At 43.5% G+C, this 21,940-nt stretch overlaps 3 pseudogenes; all 3 read right to left on the bottom strand.

Annotated features, from left to right (window-relative positions):
* Positions 1-2,031: 2,031 nt before the first annotated feature.
* LOC118654886 lies at positions 2,032-2,176 on the bottom strand (annotated as a pseudogene).
* A 5,772-nt stretch (positions 2,177-7,948) lies between these two features.
* Positions 7,949-14,201, bottom strand: LOC118654297 (annotated as a pseudogene).
* A 4,545-nt stretch (positions 14,202-18,746) lies between these two features.
* LOC118654296 lies at positions 18,747-19,499 on the bottom strand (annotated as a pseudogene).
* Positions 19,500-21,940: the final 2,441 nt, after the last annotated feature.

Genomic DNA, 21,940 nt, shown 5'->3' with positions numbered 1-21,940 from the left:
TGGCTGCTGCTCCTTGGGTGGGGGTGAACTGCACATGTGGCTGCTGCTCCTCAGATGGGGGCAGGATGCTCATCCAGCTGCTGCTCATCAGACAGGTGCAGACTGCGTGTGGCTGCTGCTCCTTGGACCAGTGTGGGCTGCGCAGGGCTGCCGCTCCTCAGATGTGGTTGGTCTGTCTATTCGTGTGGCTGCTACTCCTCGGACAGGGGCTGTCTGCTCGTGGGGCTGCTGCTCCTTGGACAGGAGTGGGCTGCTCACGTGTCTGCTGCTTGCATGGTTGCAGTGCCCCGGGCTAAGGCATTGGGCTGGTCAGGGGGGAGCACGCTTCAGAACTCACAGGAGCCTGCGCCCAGGGTGGCTGGAGACTCGTTGACTGTGGGACCTTAGCCGAGGTAGCAGGTCCCTGGCAGGGGTGTCTGTAGAGTCCCAGGTGTTATCTGAGGGCACCCTGGGTGGGGGTGAGGCCTGGCTCCCAGTTACAGCAGCTCTCCCCTTAAAAACACTAGGCTTCTGAGGACGAGCCGGCCTCCTGGAACTGCTTACATGGTAGCAGAGGCTGCCTAGTTAGGCGAGCCCATTTAGCCTGACCCCGAAGGCCCTGCGGGATCTATCTGTGCCTCACTCACATACACACACACATCCCACATGACCACACACTCCTCTTTTGGCCCCTCACTGACTCACGCTCTCTCCCTCACTGCTGCCTTCTTCTTGCCTCTGTAGTTGGGTCTGGAGCAGCCGTGGGCAAACTATGGCCCGCGGGCAGGATCTGGCCCGTTTGAAATGAATAAAACTAAAAAAAAAAAAGACTGTACCCTTTTATGTAATGATGTTTACTTTGAATTTATATTAGTTCACACAAACACTCCATCCATGCTTTTGTTCCGGCTTCCGGTCCAGTTTAAGAACCCATTGTGGCCCTCGAGTCAAAAAGTTTGCCCACCCCTGGTCTGGAGTGTTATTGACCCGTTTGTGGATGGAGTTTCCTCTCCAGGTGTCTGGTTATGAGGCTCACTCTCTAGCACCTGGCCAGACAGGATAAAATTCACCTCGACAAGACACAACACAAAGGGACCAAAGCACAAATGTACTCACGACAATAATAACCCTACTATAAGTGACCACCTGAGAAAAGAAAATTAGGGGCAAAAAAAGAGAGCATAAATGATATCAAAGAGAGTGAAAAAGATAGGAGAGAAAAGAAGAAGGAAGAAAAGGAGATTATATATATATATATATATATATATATATATATATATACACACACATACACACACACACACACACACACACACACACACACACGGGGGAAACACCACAGAACCAATAAATAAACAAACAAATAATAATAATTAGAAAACAATAGCCGAAGCCGGTTTGGCTCAGTGGATGGAGCGTCAGCCTGTGGACTGAAAGGTCCCAGGTTCGATTCCGGTCAAGGGCATGTACCTGGGTTGCGGGCGCATCCCAGTGGGAGGTGTGCAGGAGGCGGCTGATCGATGTTTCTCTCTCATCGATGTTTCTAACTCTCTATCTCTCTCCCTTCCTCTCTGTGAAAAATCAATAAAATATATTAAAAAAAAAAACAATAAAAAAAATACAAACACCAAGCCCCCAGCAAAGAGGGTGGGGGCAGAATCTGTAGATGCTGAGCTTATATGTAGAAGATAAGGTTAAAAGTTGGATGAATATGGGGAGGATCTCAGTTCAGTATAGAGGAAGTAGAAAGGGGATGGGTGGATAAGAGTAAAGAGAAGGAGAAAAATAATAATAAATTTACAAAAAATTTGATTTCAAAAATGGTATAAAAATAGCAAATAAAAATAAAATAAAATAGAGTGATGGAAAAATAATGTGAAAAGAAATAGAAAATAAAGCAACAAATAAAAACAGGAAAACAAAGAAAAAAAGAGATAACAAAGTAATAAAAAAATAAAAATAAAAAAGTGAAGTGTTCCTTTGGCTGGCTTGAGATCCCAGTCTTCTGTACTGTAGTGTTTCTCAGGATCCTTCTTTTTTTTTTTTTTTTTTTTATGTGCCTCAGGCATGAAACAGCTCTGGCCACCGACACAGGCATCAAGCTAGGATGAACTAAGGACTGTACATCTGCTTTGCCCCTGACTGATATAAGAGCAACACCACCAATCAGGTGTCTCCTTGCCCATTGCCAGGGGGTAGGATCCTTCTTTGTCTGTTTTTAAAATAGACTTTTTTGTTAAGGCAGTTTTAGGTTCATAACAAAATTGAGCAGAAGGTACAGCGATTTCCCTTATGCCTCCTGCCTCCACATGCATAGCCTCCTCCATCTTCAACATCCTGTACCAGAGTGGTACATTTGTTACAATTGATGAACCTACACTGAGACATTATGATCCCTCAAGTCCATAATTTACATTAGAGTTCACTCTATGAGTAGTAAATTCTATAGATTTGGACAAATGTATAAGACATGCATCTACTACAGTATTACACAGAATAGTTTCACTGCCCTAAAAATCCCCTGTGCTCTGCCTATAAACTTAAGTTGACCTTTAAGTTTGCTGTGCCCTAGTCCCTAGAAGCCACTGATCTTTTTACTGTCTCCATCATTTTGCCTTTTTGAGAATGTCACAGAGTTGGAACAATACAGTATATAACCTTTCCAGGTCAGCTTCTTTTACTTACTAGTAGTACTAGTATTTCAAGTTCCTCCATGTATTTTCATGGCTTGATGGCTCATTTCTATTTAGCACTGATTGATATTAGATTGGATGTACTACAGTTTATTTATCTATTCGCCACTGAAGGACATCTTGGTTGCTTCCAAGTTTGCACAATTATGAATAAAGCTGCTACAAATATCCATGAGCAGATTTTTGTGTGGGCATAGTTTTCAAATTTCTTTGGGTAAATACCAAGGAGCACAATTGCTGGATGGTATGTTGAGTATGTGTCATCTTCTAAGAAGCTGCCAGTCTTCCAAAGTGGTTGCACCATTTTGCATTCCCACCAGCAATGAATGAGACTACCTTTGTCACATGTCTTAGGGAGCAGTGTCAGTGTTCTAGATTGTGGCTGTTCTAATAGCTGTGTAAGGTATCTTGTTTTCATTTGCATTTCACCAGGACACAGGATGTGGAGCATCCTTTCATATGCTTATTTGCCATCTGTTTATCTTCTTTGGTGAGGTGCCTAAGATTTTTGGCTCATTTTTAATTGGGGTTTTTATCTACTATTAAGTTTTAAGTATTCTTAGTATATTTTGGATATCAGTCCTTTTCAGATATGTCTTTTGCAAATATTTTCTCCCAGTTTATGGCTGGTCTTTTCATTCTCCTGACAGTGTCTTTCACAGACCAGACTTTTTTGATTTTAATGAAATCCAGGTTATCAATGATTTCTTCCATGGATTGTGCCTTTGGTGTTGCATCTAAAAAGTCATTGCCAGTCAGTCGGTGTGGCTCAGTGGATTAAATGTCATCCCATACACCAAGAGGTCGCTGGTTTTGTTCCTGGTCAGGGCACATGCCCGGGTTGTGGACTTGACCCCAGTAGGGGGTGTGCAGGAACCAGCCAATCAATGTGATGTCTCTCTTTCATTGATCCCTTCCTCTCTCTCTAATACTAACTTTTAAAAGCATATTTAAATATATACACTAAAAGAGTCATTGCCAAACACAAGGTCACCTAGATTTTCTCCTTTGGTATCTTTTAAAAGTTTTATAGTTTTGCATTTTACATTTGGGACCATAATCCATTCTGAGTTAATTTTTTATTGAATTTATTGGGGTGACATTGGTTCACACAACCATACAGGTTTCAAGTGTACAACTAGACAAAACATCTAGACCTAATTGGTTTGGCTCAGTGGATAGAGTGTCAGCCTGCGGACTGAAGGGTCCCAGGTTTGATTCCGGTCAAGGGCATGTACCTTGGTTGCGGGCACATCCCCAGTAGAGGGTGTGCAGGAGGCAGCTGATCGGTGTTTCCTCTCATTGATGTTTCTAATTCTCTATCCCTCTCCCTTCCTCTCTGTAAAAAATCAATAAAATATATTTTTTTAGCCCTAACCGGTTTGGCTCGGTGGATAGAGCGTCGGCCTGCGGACTGAAAGGTCCCAGGTTCGATTCCAGTCAAGGGCATGTACCTTGGTTGCGGGCACATCCCCAGTAGGGGGTGTGCAGGAGGCAGCTGGTCGATGTTTCTCTCTTATCGATGTTTCTAACTCTCTATCCCTCTCCCTTCCTCTCTGTAAAAATTCAATAAAATATATTTAAAATATATATTTTTTTAAAAAAGAAAAAACACACATCTACACACTGCATCATGTGCCCATCGTCCAAAGCCAAGTTTATTTCAATCCCCATTTCCCCCTTTTTCCCACCTTCACCCAGCCCCCACCTCCCTTCCACTCTGGCTATCACCACACTGTTTTCTGTTACAAATATGTGTGTGTGTGTGTGTGTGTGTGTGTGTGTGTTTGCTTAATCTCTTTACCTTCTTTCATTCAGCCCCCCAAACCCGCTCCACTCTGACAGCTGTCAGTCTATTCCATGTATCCATGCCTCTGGTTCTATTTTTTTTTTAATTAAATCTTTATTGTTCAGATTATATTTGTTCCTCTTTTTTTCCCCCCCATAACTCCCCTCCTCCCAGTTCCTGCCCCACCCTCCGCCCTCACTCCCCACCCACTGTCCTCATCCATAGGTGCACGATTTTTGTCCAGTCTCTTCCCACATCTCCCACACCCCTTTCCCCCCCAAGAATAGTCAGTCCCTTCCCTTTCTATGTCCCTGATTCTATTGTAATCACCAGTTCATTCTGTTCATCCGATTATTTATTCACTTGATTCTTAGATTCACTTGTTGATAGATGCATATTTGTTGTTCATAATTTGTATCTTTACCTTTTTCTTCTTCTTCCTCTTCTTAAAGGATACCTTTCAGCATTTCACATATTACTGGTTTGGTGGTGATGAACTCCTTTAGCTTTTCCTTATCTGTGAAGCTCTTTATCTGACCTTCAGTTCTGAATGATAGCTTTGCTGGATAAAGTAATCTTGGTTGTAGGTTCTTGGCATTCATCACTTTGAATATTTCTTGCCACTCCCTTCTGGCCTGCAAAGTTTCTGTTGAGAAATCAGCTGACAGTCGTATGGGTACTCCCTTGTAGGTAACTGAGTTTCTTTCTCTTGCTGTTTTTAAGATTCTCTCTTTATCTTTTGCTCTCGGCATTTTAATTATGATGTGTCTTGGTGTGGTCCTCTTTGGATTCCTTTTGTTTGGGGTTCTCCGCGCTTCTTGGACCTGTAAGTCCATTTCTTTCACCAGGTGGGGGAAGTTTTCTGTCATTATTTCTTCAAATAGGTTTTCAATATCTTGCTCTCTCTCATCTTCTGGCACCCCTATAATTCTGATGTTGGTACGCTTGAAGCTGTCCCAGAGGCTCCTTACACTATCCTCGCATTTTTGGATTCTTTTTTCATTTTGCTTTTCCGGTTGGGTGTTTTTTGCTTCCTCACATTTCAAATCATTGACTTGATTCTTGCGCTCCTCTGGTCTGCTGTCGGGAGTCTGTATAATATTCGTTATTTCAGTCCGTGTATGCTTAATTTCTGGTTGGTTCCCCAATATAAGATCGAGGGTCTCATTAGTTTTCTTGTAGATCTCATTAAGTTTATCGGCGGCTTCTAAACAGTTCTTGAGAGACCTTAAAAGTGTGGTTCTGAACTCTATATCTTCCACCGACAATTTTGTCCTGTTTCTTTGTCTCCGCATTTTGTTATGCTTCCTTGGTGCACCCCCTAGTGGTCTTTGTTCGCAGTCTTATAGTTAAATCTTGATTGTTGTAGCTAATTCCAGGGAGGGTTTGACCTCCAGGCCAAGTGGCTATGAGAATCAGCTGTGTCAGCAGTGAGAGAACTTCTGTCCTCTAGGGAGGTGCTAATCTGGCCTTTGCCTGAGGCTATCCGGCAAATGCCTCTGTGCAGGGCTTGGGCGGGGCGGGTCGCACAGGATCAACAGGGTGGGCCGGAGAGAGCAGTTATGGCGGCTCTCAGTCCTGTCCCCAGGGGCTCTGCCTCTCTGAGTCCCAGCACCCGCTGCAAAGCTCAGAGAGAAAGCTGCACTCGCTCTGACCGAAGCCAGACAGTCCCGCTTCTCCCGTTTGAGTCTGGGTCCCTAAAGACTCACCCGGATCTGGAGCTCAGAGTCTGCGACTCCCTCCCGATTGAAAACGCCAACCGCGCCCTCCGCCGCCAGCCCGCTCCGCGCACTCCGCACCTCAGAATTTGACTTCAGCAATGTGCCTCCTCTGAGTGTCCGTATGCGTTTCTCTTTCCTCCTAGTTGTAGGACTTCCACTCAGCCAGCGTTCCTGTGGTTCTGGGTGATGTCCCTTCCGTTTTTTGGTTTCACTTTTGAAGTAGTTGTTCAAAGCAGCAAACTCCAGCGTTAACCTATGCCGCCATCTTGGTTCTCCTCTCTGGTTCTATTTTGTTCATCAGTTTATTTTGTTCATTAGATTCCACATATAAGAGAGATCATGTGATATTTTTTTTACTGTGAAAATCTTTATTTTTCTTTATTGAATAAGGTATTACATACATGTCCTTATCTCCCCATTGCCCCCCCACCCCACTCCCTGCTCCTACCCTTACCCCCCCCAGTGTCTGTGTCTATTGGTTATGCTTATATGCATCTATACAAGTCCTTTGGTTGATCGAGATCATGTGATATTTGTCTTTGTCTGACTGGCTTATTTTGCTTAGCATAATGCTCTCCAGGCCCCTCCTTGCTGTCGCAAAGGGTAAGAGCTCCTTCTTTTTTACAGCTGCATAGTATTCCATGGTGTAGATGTACCACAGCTTTTTTATCCATTTGTCTACTTATGGGCACTTGGGCTGTTTCCAGATCTTGGCTATTGTAAATAATGCTGCTATGAACATAGGGGTGCATATAGCCTTTCTAATTGGTGTTTTGGGGTTCTAAGAATATATACCCAGAAGTAGGACCACTAGGTCAAGAGACAGCTCCAGTTTAAATTTTTTTAGGAATCTTCTTATGGTTTTTAATAGTGGTAGCACCAGTTTGCATTCCCATCAGCAGTGTGCAAGAGTTCTAATTTCTCCACATCCTTGCAACACTTTTCTTTTGTTGTTTTGATAATAGACACCTGATAGGTGTCAGCACCTGCCAAAAAGACTGTTCCATTTTATTACTTTTGTACCTTTGTCAAAATAAGTTGAATATATTTATATGGGTCTACTTTGGGGCTCTCTCTTTTCTGTTCCATTAATCTAGTTGACTATTCTTTTGCCAACGCTGTCTTAATTACTGTAGCTTTATAGTAAGTCTTGAAGTTGGGTAGCATCAGTCCTCCAACTCTGTTCTCCTTCAACATTGCGTTGGCTATTCTGGATCTTCTGCTTCTCCATTATACATTTCAGAATCAGTTTGTTGGTAGCCACAAAATAACCTTTTGGGATTTCTTCATCTGGTTTTGATATCAGGATCTGGTTAATGCTGAATGCATAGAATATAATGGGATGTGTTCCCTCCTTGTCAGGCAGAATTCTGAGATGGCACCCAAGGTTCAAAGCTCCTGGTGTTCACACACCTTGCTGTAGTTATTTAATGAAACATGAATCAACTTGCTGCTGTAAAGGGATTTTGCAGATGTAATTAAGGTCCAAAATCAGAAGGATAGGAAATGTGTGACACACTGTTGCTGGCTTGTAGACAGAGAGAGGCCACGTGACAAAGAATGTGGAGATGAGATGAGATCAGCCCCAGCTGATAGCCAGCAAGTACGTGGGAACTCCTCCTACAACTGTAAGGAACTGAATTTTGTCAATAACAAGAATGAACTTAGAAGCATATTTTCCCCAGAGCCTCCAGACAACCCCTAGATTTCAGCCTTGTTATAACCTGAGCAGAGAGAGCCCAGTCATTTTGTGCTGAACTTTTGACCTATAGATGTATACTATCATTGCTGTTGCTCTTCAGGGCTGGGACTGCCTTTGCTCTCCACACATTTGCTTGTGGCATGATCAGTTCTATGTCCTTAACTTCCACGCCTGTTTCATCAGCCTCTTCTTCTTCACTCTCCTCTTGTACAGTTGGAGTATCTATGTTTTTTTAAATGTTTGAGACAGCTTCACCTTGAACTTTGAATTTCTCAGAAGTTGCTAGCTGTGCTTGCTGAGATAAAGCCTCGATCTTGGCTTCCCCAAAATCTCTGTCGGTAGCTGAAGCTGGAGTCTTGTAGACATTTGGCTTTGGAATGACAAAGAGGACATTCTTAGATGTCATAGTGATCCTAGTAACCTCTATAACCTGTCAAAGACCCAGTTTGGACATAGCCTTCTGTGCCTTCTTTTCACTTCAGTTCTGTTTTGGTTTACCGGCTGGTTCTTCATCGATTTCAGCTGCTGCTGCTAGCTGAGCTTGTATGGTTGCCTGGTGGAATCTTGTTCTTTGAGCTCTGGTACTGATTCATCACTGTCAGGTTCTGTTTCAGACCCTGTCTCAGCCTGGGACTGTGGCAACTCATTCTGTGACAGAGACTTCACCCAGCATTCTGTGCAGGCAATGCAGAACCAAGATGGCAGCAGAGAGTAAGTGGTAGCCTAATATAAGCATTTAATGTTATAAATGTCTTTTGAAGCACTGCTTTTGATGCATTCCATACATTTTGATACATTTGTTTTCATTTTAATTCCATTCAAAATACTTTTAAATTTTCCTTATGATTTCCCTTTTGACCTTTGGTGTGCTGGTTATCAATTTATTGCCTCTCAGCTTAAAGTTCATCCTTTCTGCCTGTTCTGTGATCATGGAACATATTTGAGGTATTTTTCCTTTGCCAGCTGGCATTGAAGCTTTCTCAGGAGAGAGTGCTGAAGAGATATTGCTAGAGGAAAAGAGGTTTCCTTCCTGATTCCTGTGTGTTTGCTTGGCAGTCTCCTTCTGCATGACTTTTTCTGGCACCAGACTCTTCCGTCCCTGGGTTCTTGCAGGGCATGGCAGCCAGCAGCACCCAGTGACCAGTAGCTCTCCCCTCGCACCAGTACTCACCCCCAGGCAGCTTGGCAGCACTCTGGATACTGCAGTACTTTCAGCTTCCCCAGGGCCTGGCTCCTGCAGAGCACGGAAGCCAGCAGCTCTCTGTGAACAGCTTTCTATCTCCCCCCAGCAGGCAGATTTCTGGCAAGTTCCAGAAGATAGATTTCCAACAGGTTGCATCAGTACCACACCACAATACTCTGTCATCTAGTGAGCTACAGTCATGCCTCTCCGACAAAATCTGGATCTCAGCTCCAGGGGCATTGTATCTTAGCCTGGGGATAGTGACTACATCTTAATTCTGTTATTCCTATGATCTTTAGAGTCTCTTTACATCTCACTAGTCAATTCCTCATAATTCTAATCCCCTGTTATAGGTAATTCCTTGTATTAACTTTCCCTGTTCAAATTACTGTGTCATTCCTCTCTTCAGACAGGACACAGACAGAATTGTTACCAGGAGTGATCCCAGGAAATAGGCCTGAAGAGAGAGATGCAACTGTGGGATTGGTTCATTCACACCTCCTTCAGGCTTCAGCACAGTGCTTGCCAATGGAAAATGGATGGCTAGTAATTCATGGCGAGCAGTGACATCACAATTAATCAACCTACAGTTGATTGTGATGAAGTGCTAACTGAAGCACATGCCTTGGATGCCTTAAATGGCTGCTGCACTTGACCATTATGTCAGGCATCATGGCTATAAGGACTGGGATGTGGGATTGATATTTTTTTAATGCATTTGAGCAGTTCAGTCACAGTCTAAGAACCAGAGAGCTTTCGTGATGCATAAGAGAGGCTGTTCTTCGTTGTAGCTGCAGGGCTAATATTGCTGAAAATCAAACACAACGTTTAATTGAGTAGGTTGTTGAATTGCAATGACAGTTGAAGTCACAGCCTTGACACTGATAAAGAATGGAATCCCAACACTTGGAATGGGGACAACTGTTTGGTCCCAGATGAAACGGACAATCTTGAACTATCAAGTCACTCTGAGCCTCTCTTACTAAGTAGCTAGCCCTTTAGTATCTGAGACTAGCCTTTTGCTCCTTGAAAACCCTGTGATAAACTCACATGGTCCAGATGCCTTGAAAGGGGATGCCCCTTCTCCTCATGACCCACCACAACCACCCCCTATGGTTGATAGAGTCATAACTGAGGTCAAAGCTCAGCATGCAAATGCACATAATAACCAAGGAGGAAATAGGTCTTATCCACCCATCCCCTTTCTACTTCCTCTCTCTCTCTCTCTCTCTCTCTCTCTCTCTATATATATATATATATATATATATATATATATATATATACACATATCCTATATAATAAAGAGAGAGAGAGAGAGAGAGAGAGAGAGAGAGAGAGAGAGAGAGAGAGAGAGAATGAGAACAGTTCTAGGGTTCTCCTTGTATTGGGGGCCAGGGTTTCATGGGCTCACTCTTTTATTTTGTTGTTGTTAATCCTCACCCGAGGATATTTTTCCATTGATTTTTAGAGAGAAACAACGATGTGAGAGAGACACATCAATTGGTTGCCTCCCACCCACATGTGCCCAAGGTCCATGCCCTTGACCAAGAATCAAACCTGGGACTCTTCAGTTTATGGAGCTGATGCTCTATTCACTGAGTCAAACCAGCTAGAGCATGGGCTCACTCTTTTATTGGTGAATTTAAAGCATAAAAACAATAAGAGAAAACAAGCAAGTAGCCTAAATGTTCAGTTATTGAAATCAACCAGGATCTCTAAAACAGAGGAGCTGGGGGGTGGGGAGGTGGGGGTAGCGGGGGAAGGCACCTGGCTCTTTAGTCCTGAGGCTGGCACTGTGTTTATTGGAGACAGCTGCCTTTGAAATGAATGCATCTTTGAAATGGATGCCTCAGCAGTCAAAGCTTAAGTCAGGCACTTGCATTACAAAGGAGAAAAAAACCCAACTGTCAGGGCGCACACTAAACCTGCTACTAATATAATATTGTATGTCAGTTATACCTCAAAACATTTTTTAAAAAATGAGAGTAGTTATCTGCAAAAGAGCATACAGATTTTCTCTAAACTCCTAGAAGTTGACACTATGATTGCCTCATTTGTGCTTGCCAGAATCTTCACACAGCATTCTTATATGTCACAGACACTTGGTGTATCATTGGATCTGCTGGGTTGTAAGGTCCAAATTCAAGAGCAGTTTGTACTGCAGTCTGAACTGCAAAGCGTGTGGGCAACTAAATGGAAACCTTTTGGGCAACTCTGTAGATGGGTTCAGAGTAGCACACTCAGATGTTACTTCCAAAATTCAAAGAAGCCTACCAAGGTGTCTTAGTCTGTTTGGGCTGCTATAACAAAATACCACAGGCCGGCATCTCTCAGTGATTGGGTGTTGACCTATGAACCAGGAGGTCACGGTTCAATTCCAGGTTGTGGGCTCGATCCCCAGTAGGGGACTTGCAGGAGGCAGCTGATCAATGATTCTCTCTCATCATTGATGTTTCTCTCTTTCTCTCTCTTCATCTCTGAAATCAATTATCTATAATAATAAAAGCATAATATGGTAATTAGACCAGACATCCTTCTGGATGAAGCTGGGGCTGTGAGGGAAGCCCAGTGCCAGGTGCCTGCTGGTGGCTGGAGGGAAGCATGGGTCCTGGGTGCCAAAGGGAAGCCAGTGCTGGTGGCTGGGGAAAGGAATATATATATACTATATAATAAAGTATATATATATACTATATAATAAAGAGGTAATATGCAAATTGACTGTCACACCCTTGCACAAGATGGCTGCCCCCACATGGTCAAAGATGGCCGCCCCCATGTGGTCACAAGATGGCCACCACAAGATGGCTGGCAGGGGAGGGCAGTTGGGGGCAACTGGGTCTGGTAATGTACACCCAGCCAAGCCCCTGGGCACTGGGGCCAGCTTCCTCGGCCCAGCATCCCAACCAGACGGCACCCCACCCAGGGGCCCTGCTCCAGCCCAGGTGGACCAGCCCCACCTTCCCAGGGGCCTTGGTGACTGAGGAAGAGCAGCCGCTCCCAGCCCAGCCCCCTTGGACCCTGGGGACTCTGATGAGAGACGCAGGTGTAGATGGGGCTGTAGGTGCATACAAATCGACTGACTGGTTGTTATGATGCGCACTGACTAATGGGGCAGATGCTCAATGCAGGAGCTGCCCCCTGGTGGTCAGTGCACTCCCACAGGGGGAACACAGCTCAGCCAGAAGCCAGGCTCACAGCTGGCAAGTGCAATGGTGGTAGTGGGAGCCTCTCCCACCTCATGGCAACAGTAAGGAACAGTGAGCAGCCAGGTGGTAAGGAGCGAGGGGTCCCGGACTACAAGAGGGTGCAGGCCAGGCTGAGGGACCCCCCCCCCCGCACAAATTTCATGCACCGGGCCTCTTATGAGATACATAATAACCATACAGCCTGAAATTCCCATCATGAATGGATGTCTTGTCTGACCCACATAGCCATAAAATTAGACATGCATAGCAGCAATCTACCCTATCTAATAAAGAGGGAATATGCTAATTGACCCTCATGCCATCGCAAAGATGGCGGCACCCACAGCCAATAAGGAGGGAATATGCTAATTGATTGCCACACCCTCAAAGATGGTGGTGCCCTGTCCCCTCAGCCCCACCGGGGTGGCAGGTGCATGGCAAGACCGGGCCTGCCCCTATGCAGGCCCGGCTGCTCCACGTGCCTGCTTCCGGAGTCTCCCAGTCCCTTCAGCCCCCCAGGATCAGCCCAAGGCGCAGGCAAGCCTCAAATGGCAGCTTCCCAGCCTCCCAGGGTTGCCTGAGGCTCAGGTAACCAGGGCCAGCCGAGGTTTGCACTGCTGCAGCAGCAGCAGCAGAGGTGTGATAGGGCATTGCCATCCCCTGATAGCCAGCTTGCCTCCCGCCCCTGAGGGCTCCTGGACTATGAGAGGGGGCAGGTCAGGCTGAGGGACCCCCCCTTCCAGTGCATGAATTTTTATGCACTGGGCCTCTAGTTATCAAATAAAAGTGGTATAGAAGAGACCAAGTTAGGCAATTCCAGAATATACAGTAAGTTTCATGAGCAGGTGACTCAGACTCTTTTGACACCAACTCCTATTTTATTGCCTCCTCTCCTTCAATCCAAGTCTATGGTGTCCTGGGGTGTTCCTTACAAGCAGTTGACCAAGGAGGAATAAAGTTAAGCTTGTCTTATATATATGGGTCTGAATGATATGCTGGTACCATCCAAAAGTGGACAGATGCACATTACAGCTCTACTCAGGGTTGACCCTGAGTGATAATGGTGAAGGAAAATCTCACCCAGTGAGCAAAACATGGAACAGCATATTTCATTGTCCACTGTGTCTAGGCTGAGAGATGGACAGAAATATGGATATATATATAGCCATGGACTTGGGAGTAACAGGACTGGAATATTAGTGACAAGGAAGTCTGGGGAAGAGAGAAGTGGATAGATCTCTGAATGGACACAGACAGTGAAGATATTTGTGCCCCATGTGAATGCCACTGGAAGGCATATAGTGCCTGGGCTCAACAACTTGAACTTCCCCTTACTGAGGATGACATGGTTCATGCTAATGCAGACTACCAAATCTGCCATCAGCAGAGGCCAAAATTGAGTCCTCAACATGGCACTATTTGCTCTGGGGTCCAGCCAGCCAGCCACTGGTGACAGGTTGCTTATATCAACCTCTTTCATCATGGAGGGGAACAGAGATTCATCTTCATAGGAACAGACACATTTTCTGGATATGGTTTTCCCTTCCCTGCCTATAATGTTTGTGCCAGCACCACCATCTGTGGACTCTTCTACACAGCATTGCATCTGATCCAGAAACAGATTTCACAGCAAAGGAAGTGTAGTGATGGGTCCATGCCTATGGAATTAACTGGCCTCAACACAGGCCACATCATCTGGGTGCAGATGGCCTAATTGAAAGGTGGAATGGCTTTGCAGACTCTGTTATGATGCTAGTTGTGAAACAGCACCATGAAAGAATGGGGTTTTGTTTTATAGGATGTAGTATACACTTTGAATCACAGACCAATATATGGTTCTATCTTCCCCATATCAGTATAAATGGGTCCTGAAATTAAGGGGTAGAAGTGGGAGTGGCTCTTCTCACTAGTACACCTAAGAACTCACTTGTGGAATGTTTGTTCCCCATCTTGGCAACTTTGAACTCTGCTTGTTTGGAAATCTAAGTGCCTGTTGATGGTTAATTTAAAATTATATATATATATATATATATTAGAGGCCCGGTGCACTCCGGGGGGGGGGGTGTCCCTCAGCCTGGCCTGCACCTTCTTGGCAGTCAGATGGAAGTCAGACATCCTTAGCACTGCCACAGAGGCCAGAGAGGCTCCTGCCACTGCAGCAGCACTCGCCAGCCATGAGCCTGCTCAGGGATTGGAATCCCCAGCTCAAGCACCATAAATGACTCAAAAGTTTCTAGGTGTGCCCTGAAGGAGAGCCTTATCTCCTGTAGCTGAAGGGCTGAGATTACTGAAAATCAAACCCAAAATCTCAGCACTACTGGCTTAATTACAAGGCAAGTTAAGCTCCCAGCCTCGCACTTATTGGGAAGGAATAGTATCCTGAAAGTTGGAGTGTGTATGTGTGGGAAGATCTTAATGAAGCTAGGGACACTGCGCCTTGAGTTCTAATAAGTCCTCTTTGCCAGTGGGTGAGGCCTCAACCAGGGAGCACAACAATGATTCCATTGAATTGGAAAGTGAGAAAATTTGGATATTTTGGGCTCCTAAGCCAGAGAAACTACAGGGGAAAAAAGGGAGAGGGGAAGTAGTAACTAATTTACTAGTTAGAGCGATTGATCTTCATTACTAAGGGGAAATCAGTTGCTGCTACACTGTGGAGGCAAGGAAGATTATATCTGCAACCCAGAGGAGTATCTAAGATGCCTCTTAGTACTTCCATGCCCAACAGTAAAAGTTAATGGAGAACTATAGCAACTGAAAACAGGCAGGATGATTGAGGACTCAAACTCTTCAGGAATTAAAGTTTGGGTGACTCCATCAGGTAAAGAGAGCATCTGAGGTTCTGGAGGAAGGCAGGGAAAATACAGAATGGATAGTGGAAGAAGGAAGCCAGTGATGGCAATTACAACCTTGTGAACAATTACAGAAATGAGTACTATTGTAGCCTTGCTTATTTTCTTCTTGCTTGTTATATTTCTGTATTTATTTGTATATGCTAGTCGTTTTCTTTTTCTGTCTCTTTCCCATTTTAATTTTATATACGAATACTTATTGGAAATTAATTTCATCTTTAGATGCTGGAATATTATTTAGATGCTGGGACTATGACTAAATTTGAGGAATAATTAATATAAACAGCAATGAATATAATGACTCTTGAGATATGATTTGGGGAAAGAGTGAAACTTCTTCTCTTGTGAGAAGGGTAGCTATATCTTGTTAGATATATCTTGTAGAATTGTTTTGTTGTAGGAGAATTCAAATATGTGTGGAAGGGTGCATATGGAAGCTGAGTAATCAAACGGGTGGACTGTTCCACTTATTGATTTTTGTCTCTTGGCTTCAAATTCATCTTTTATGCCTGTTCTGTGAAAATGGCTCTGGTCCGTTTAAATGTTTTTCCTTCACCAGCTGGTACTGAAGGTTTGCCAGTAGAGGGCACTGGAAGGACATTGCAAGAAGGAAAACGGTTTTGCTTCCTGCTTCTGGTGGGCCCACTCAGCAGGTTGCTGCAGCATACACAGCTTTCTCCAGCACCAGCGTCCTGAAGCATCACAGGTTCTCCGGTGCCTTGCTCCTGCAGTGCAAGGTGACCACCAGCACCCAGTGGCCAGCAGCTTCTCCCTGGAATCTCCCATCAGACAGCGAAGCACTCACAGCTTCTCCATTTTCCCGTTTTTTGCTGTGCAGGGCAGCCAGCAGCACCCAGTGGCCAGCAACTTCCCTGACACCCTCCCTCATATATAGCTTTGTCGCAGAGTGCCTCTGATGACTCACCTTCCCATGAACAACTTTCTTTGGCACCCTAGATGGTGAATTTCTGGCAGGTTCCAGGAAGCAGATTTCCAGCCAGTTCCACCATTCAATGAGTCACGACCATAATTTCTTGAACAAGGTCAGGATCTCAGCTCTGAGTCCAGGAGCAGAGGGTGGGGTGGGGGCAGAGAAGGGTCTTCCTTGGGCGCCATATGTCAGTCATGCTCATGCTTTCCTCCACCTTCTTGAACATAAAGCTGTTTTGACGTTCTTTGTCTATTGGATTGATCATCTGTGTCATTTTCTATGGATTATTTTTAACTATGTGGGTTGTAGTCTCCTGCTTCTTTTCATACCTGATCATATTTTTTTAAAAAATATATTTTATTGATTTCTTACAGAGAGAAAGGGAGAGAGAGAGAGAGTTAGAAACATCGATGAGAGAGAAACATTGATCAGCCGCCTCCTGCACACCCCCCACTGGGGATGTGTGCAACCCAGGTACATGCCCTTGACCGGAATCGAACCTGGGACCTTTCAGTCCGCAGGCCCACGCTCTATCCACTGAGCCAAACCGGTTTCGGCTACCTGACCATATTTTATTGCATGCCAGATATTGTATATTTTGCCTTGTTGAGTGCTGAATTTTTTGTACTTAAAAAATTGGGGTGCTTGGCCAGTGTGGATCAGTTGATTGAGCATCGTCCCATGCACCAGGTCAAGACACCTGCCCGGCTTATGGGCTCGATCCCCGGTAGGGGGTGGGGGAGATTGATGATTTTCTCTCTCATCATTGATGTTTCTATCCCTTCCTCTCTCTGAAATCAATAAAAATACATTTTTAAAAATTTGTTCTGGGACACAGTTAATCAATTTGATACTGTTGAGGCTTGCATTTAAGTTTTTTAGGGCAGGCCTGAATAACCTTTAGTCCAGGGCTAATTTGACTGATAGTCTAGAGCTAATTTGGTACTGAAGCAATACCCTTCTGTGATCCTTATTCAGTGCCTCGTGTGTTAATTGATTTTCCCACTCAGGCAGATGTTGGGGATGAACTTTTCCTGCCTCTGTGTATTGTTCCTTCTGATCCATTTCAGTGGTCTTTCCTTGGCCTCAGGCAGTTTTCTTACATATATGTGCTGGTCCCTACTGCTTGAAGACTGGAAGGGAATACTTTCTCTGTGCAGCTCCGTCCTCCATAGTACTCTGCCCTTTCCTGTGAACTCTAGCTGCTTTCAGAGTTCTCAGATGTCCAACCTCGCCTTGGGGTGAACAATTGCATTCATCTATGGTTTATCCTTCCGGTGTTTCTTTTGGCAAAAATAACCAGATCTACATCTCTATTCTTATTTCTTCTTTATTATCAAAAGATAGCACTTTCTTGAAAAAAATCCAATAGACTAAATGGCCAATTCACCAAACCATCAACTCACCTACAACCCAACTGATGAAAGCTAATTTGCTGAAAGATCAATGTTCTGAATTCTTGAAGATTTGGAGATAATTTTAATTTCACTCTACTACTGGGTGGTAGGTACCAAACACCTTCAACCAAGTTAATTCACTGCTGCTCTTCTACAGCCAGAGGTAGCAACATGATTGATGGAAATACAAAATGTTGGCCACGGGGAGGGGAGAATTCCTAGGCATGGGTTGACTTGGTCACTTGGCAATTGGGCACACAGGGAAGGATCCTGGGCAGTGCAATGGCCTTTCCATTAGGGCTTGGGGCTGGGATGGAAATGGGGCCAAAAAGTGAAGATGAGTGGTAACAATGTTCATCTCAAAGTGGAGCTTTTCCAAGATACCAAGAGCCATGAGCTGAGGCCACCGCAAGAAGAGGCTCCAGTAAATCTTCATGACCTTGACAATGAATTCTTTTTTTCTTTTCCTCCAAATCAATACATGGCTTTTTTTGCATCTTTATTTTTTTAATGTATTTTTATTGATTTCAGAGAGGAAGGAAGAGGGAGGGAGAGAAACATCAGTGATGAGAGAAAATCATGGATCAGCTGCCTCCTTCCCATCCCCACACTGGGGATCGAGCCCGCAACCTGGACATGTGCCCTTGACTGGAATTGAACCTGGGGCCTTTCAGTCCACAGGCCGATGCTCTATCCACTGAGCCAAACTGGCTAGGGTTCATCTTTAAAATATCACCAAAACTAAAAAAAAGAAAAGAAAGAGAAAAAACTTATGGACAGGGACAACAGTGTGGTGATTGCCAGGGGAAGGGAGTAGAGGGAGGTGGAAAAGAGTACAGTGGGGCCTTGACTTATGAGTTTAATTTGTTCTGTGACGGAGCTCATAACTCAAATTACTCGTATGTCAAATCATAAAGTGAACGAGTGAGACACGTGATGCTGGGCTGATGTTGTGGCGCTCACTGTGACATTCGCTGTGCCAACTAGCGGTGGGGTATCTGAAGCTGCCTCGTAACCCGAATTTTAGCTCGCAACTCAAAGCAAAAAATTGGCCGAGAGACGGCTCGTATCTCGAAAAACTCGTTAGTCGGGACACTCATAAGTCAAGGCCCCACTGTATAGGGGAGATAAATGGTGATGGACAGAAACTTGACTTGGAGTAGTGAACACACAGTATGTTGTACAAATGATGTATTGTACAATTGTGCACCTGGGACCTGTTAACCAGTGTCACCCCAATGAATTCAATAAATATAATACTGCAAATAAGTCTGAGGAATCATTTGGAATCTTGCAGTTTCTATAGCTGGACAACTTAGATCTTATTCATCAGCCTGCTGAACTGGGCCTTTTTCAGAAACATAGATACCAACCAAAATTTTTCTGATATCCTTGCTTTTAACTGCGGTGGCTCGCTGAATCAAAGCAGCTGAATTGATACAAGTTCAATGTTGTTTCCTTCAAGAATCAACTAATCTTTCTGGGCTTGAGATACTGAACAAACAACACCTGATCTCATCCGAACCCTGTGGATGTATTTTTCACCCAAGAAATTTCTGTTTCCAACAAGAGAACCATTCTCCTGAATAACGACATTTATGGGGAAGTGAGTGTACACAGACCTCATCTTGTAACAGAAGCTCAGTGTAAAACCCTTAATCATGTTCTGTACATGACTGCAGATAGTGAAAACGGTGGCCAGTTCCTTTCTATATCCCCATTTGTCAACCCAGAGCCTCTTTTTCTTTCCAAGGAGACTGAGTTCCACATTGATTTGATTGAAACCCCTCCACAGGGTGCCTCTGAGGCCCTTCACAATAACTGTGCGCCCCTTGAGAGAGATGTCAACATTTTCTGGGATGTTGACAGTTTGATTGCTGAGAAGGGTCTTTATCCTCACAGTAAGTATGGCAAAGAGTGACAGTGAGTTCTTAAGTATGACATCAAAAGTACAGTCAACAAAAGAAAAAAAAACAGATAAATTGGATTTCATAAAAATGTAAAACTTCTGTGCATCAAAGTGAAAAGACAACTCACAGAATAGGAGAACGTAATTGCAAATCTCATAAGGGTCTAGTATCCAGAATATAATAGAACTCATAATTCAACAACAAAATGAAAAACAGCCCGGTTGATGTGGCTCCATGATTGAGCATCTACCTATGAACCAGGAGGTCACAGTTCAATTCCCGGTCAGGGCACATGCCCAGGTTGCGGGCTCGATTCCCAAGTGGAGGACGTGCAGGAGACAGCAGATCAATGATGCTCTCTCATCATTGATATTTCTATCTCTCTCTTCCTCTCCTTTCCTCTCTGAAATCAATAAAAATATTTTTTAAATAAGATATTTTTAAAAATTAGATTTTTTAATGGGTAAAGGACTTCAATAGACATTTCTCCAAAGAAGACATACAAATGTCTTGGAAGCATATGAAAAGATACTCAACATCATTTATCATTAGAGAAATGCAAATGAAAACCACATTGAGATACCATCCTCACTAGGATGGTTATAATAAATTTTTTTAAAAATAATAATAAATGTTGGCAAGAATATGGAGAAAATGAAACCCTCATACTGCTGATGGAAATGTAAAACAATTTCAGCTGCTGTGGTATGTTTGGCGGTTCCTCTAAAACGTAAACATAGAATTATCAACTGGCCCAGCAATTCCATTCCTAGGTAGATTCCCCCAAACAACTGAAAACTGGTACTCAACCAATTCCTGTACACGCATCACTATGTACAGCAGTCAAAAGGTGGAAACAACTCATACGTCCATCATCAAATGAATGGATAAACAAAACGTGGTATATACATACAATAGAATATTTATTATTCAGTCATAAAAAAGTATGAAGTGCATAAGGCATACTGTAATGCAGATGAATCTTGAAAGCATTATGCTATGTGAAAGAAGTCAGACAAAAAAGCTCACACATTGTATGCTTTCACAATAGGTAAATCCATAGAGACAGAACACAGATCAGTGGTTGCCAGGGGTTGAGGGATGGAGAGTGTGGGCAACTGCTTAATGGGTACAGGGTTTCCTTTTGGGGTGATGAAAACATTTTGAAACTAGATAGAGGTGGTGGTTGCACAACACTGTAAATATACTCATTGCCACTGAATTGCTCACTTTATAATAGTTAATTTTATGTTTTGTGAATTTCACCTCAATGAAAAAAAGAAGGGGAGGAGAAGAAAAGGAGAAGGAGAGAGGAATGGAAGAAGAAAATCTAATTCTCTAGTGGGGCGTGGGTAAGTAGGTTTTCCTTGAGACATTCTTTTCAGCTTTATGAGATATAATTGATATATGACATTGCGTAAGTGTAAGGTGTAGAATGTGGTGATTTTTTTAATACACATAGATATTGAGAAATGTTTACCATAATAAGGTTAGTTAGCATATCATCCACCTCACATAATCACCATTTTGTTGTGGCGGTGGTGAGAATATTAAAGCTCTACTCCCACAGAAGTTTCCTTTTGTTGTTTAATAAATGCTTTCCATTCTACTAAATCCACATGATCTTCAAGTAAGTGCCTTTACCTAAATTTTAAAGATAAGAAAATGAGACAAAGCCTAAGTCACACAGCTGTTAGGTTTGGATCTAGTAAATTTCAAACTCCGTCTGAACCTCAGACACCATACATTTTTGTACCTTCAGTGTCTAGTAGGACTCAAACATTAAATCAAGTCTTGTCATTCTTTAGCAACTACTGACCACCTGTTTTAGACCCATGGCCTTAGGTTACATATTATAAGTCCTCCAGGAGACACCAAGGGAAAACCCACCACTTCACTTTTCTCTCTCAGCACCAATTATAGAAGATGCAAATCCAAATGATCCAGTTATTAGTTTGTCCAACTGAATAAAAGGCATCCTTATAGGTCTTCACTCCTATTATTGATTGATTGATTGATCTATTAAATATGTTTTTATTGATTTCAGAGAGAGAAAGGGAGAGAGAGATAGAAACATCAATGATAAGAGAGAATCATTGATTGGCTGCCTCCTGCATGCCCCCTACTCTCTCTTCAATGTTTCTATCTCTTTCTCCCGCTCCCTTCCTCTTTCTAAAATCAATAAAAAATATATCTTTAAAAATCATTATCAATGAAAGAGTATATGAAAACACTAGATTATATGATAAATGAATATAAATGATGAATGTGTGGGGAGGGTGGACATTGGGTAGATTGACAGTGATGGCGGGAAGTTTTCCACTGCACACCTTTTCATTTTTGAAGTATATGCATATCACCCACTCAAAAATTAAGTAATTCTTCAAAGTATACCTACAAAAAGACATCAATCCATAAGGACAAAAAGAATTGGAGAGGAAAATTCTGAAGTGTGCATGAGTAGTAATGGATAAAGCAGACCATAGAAAACTAAATAATATACCAGCAACTGGGAGGATGAAAGTCAGCAAACTATTGCACAGTGTAAGCCCTAACATTTGTTTTTTGTTCTCTTTTGTAATGCAAGTGCCGGCTTAA

This window comes from Myotis myotis, unplaced genomic scaffold (assembly GCF_014108235.1).
Source record: "Myotis myotis isolate mMyoMyo1 unplaced genomic scaffold, mMyoMyo1.p scaffold_m19_p_4, whole genome shotgun sequence".
Taxonomy (NCBI): Eukaryota; Metazoa; Chordata; class Mammalia; order Chiroptera; family Vespertilionidae; genus Myotis; species Myotis myotis.
This window is presented reverse-complemented; position numbering and strand designations above follow the sequence as displayed.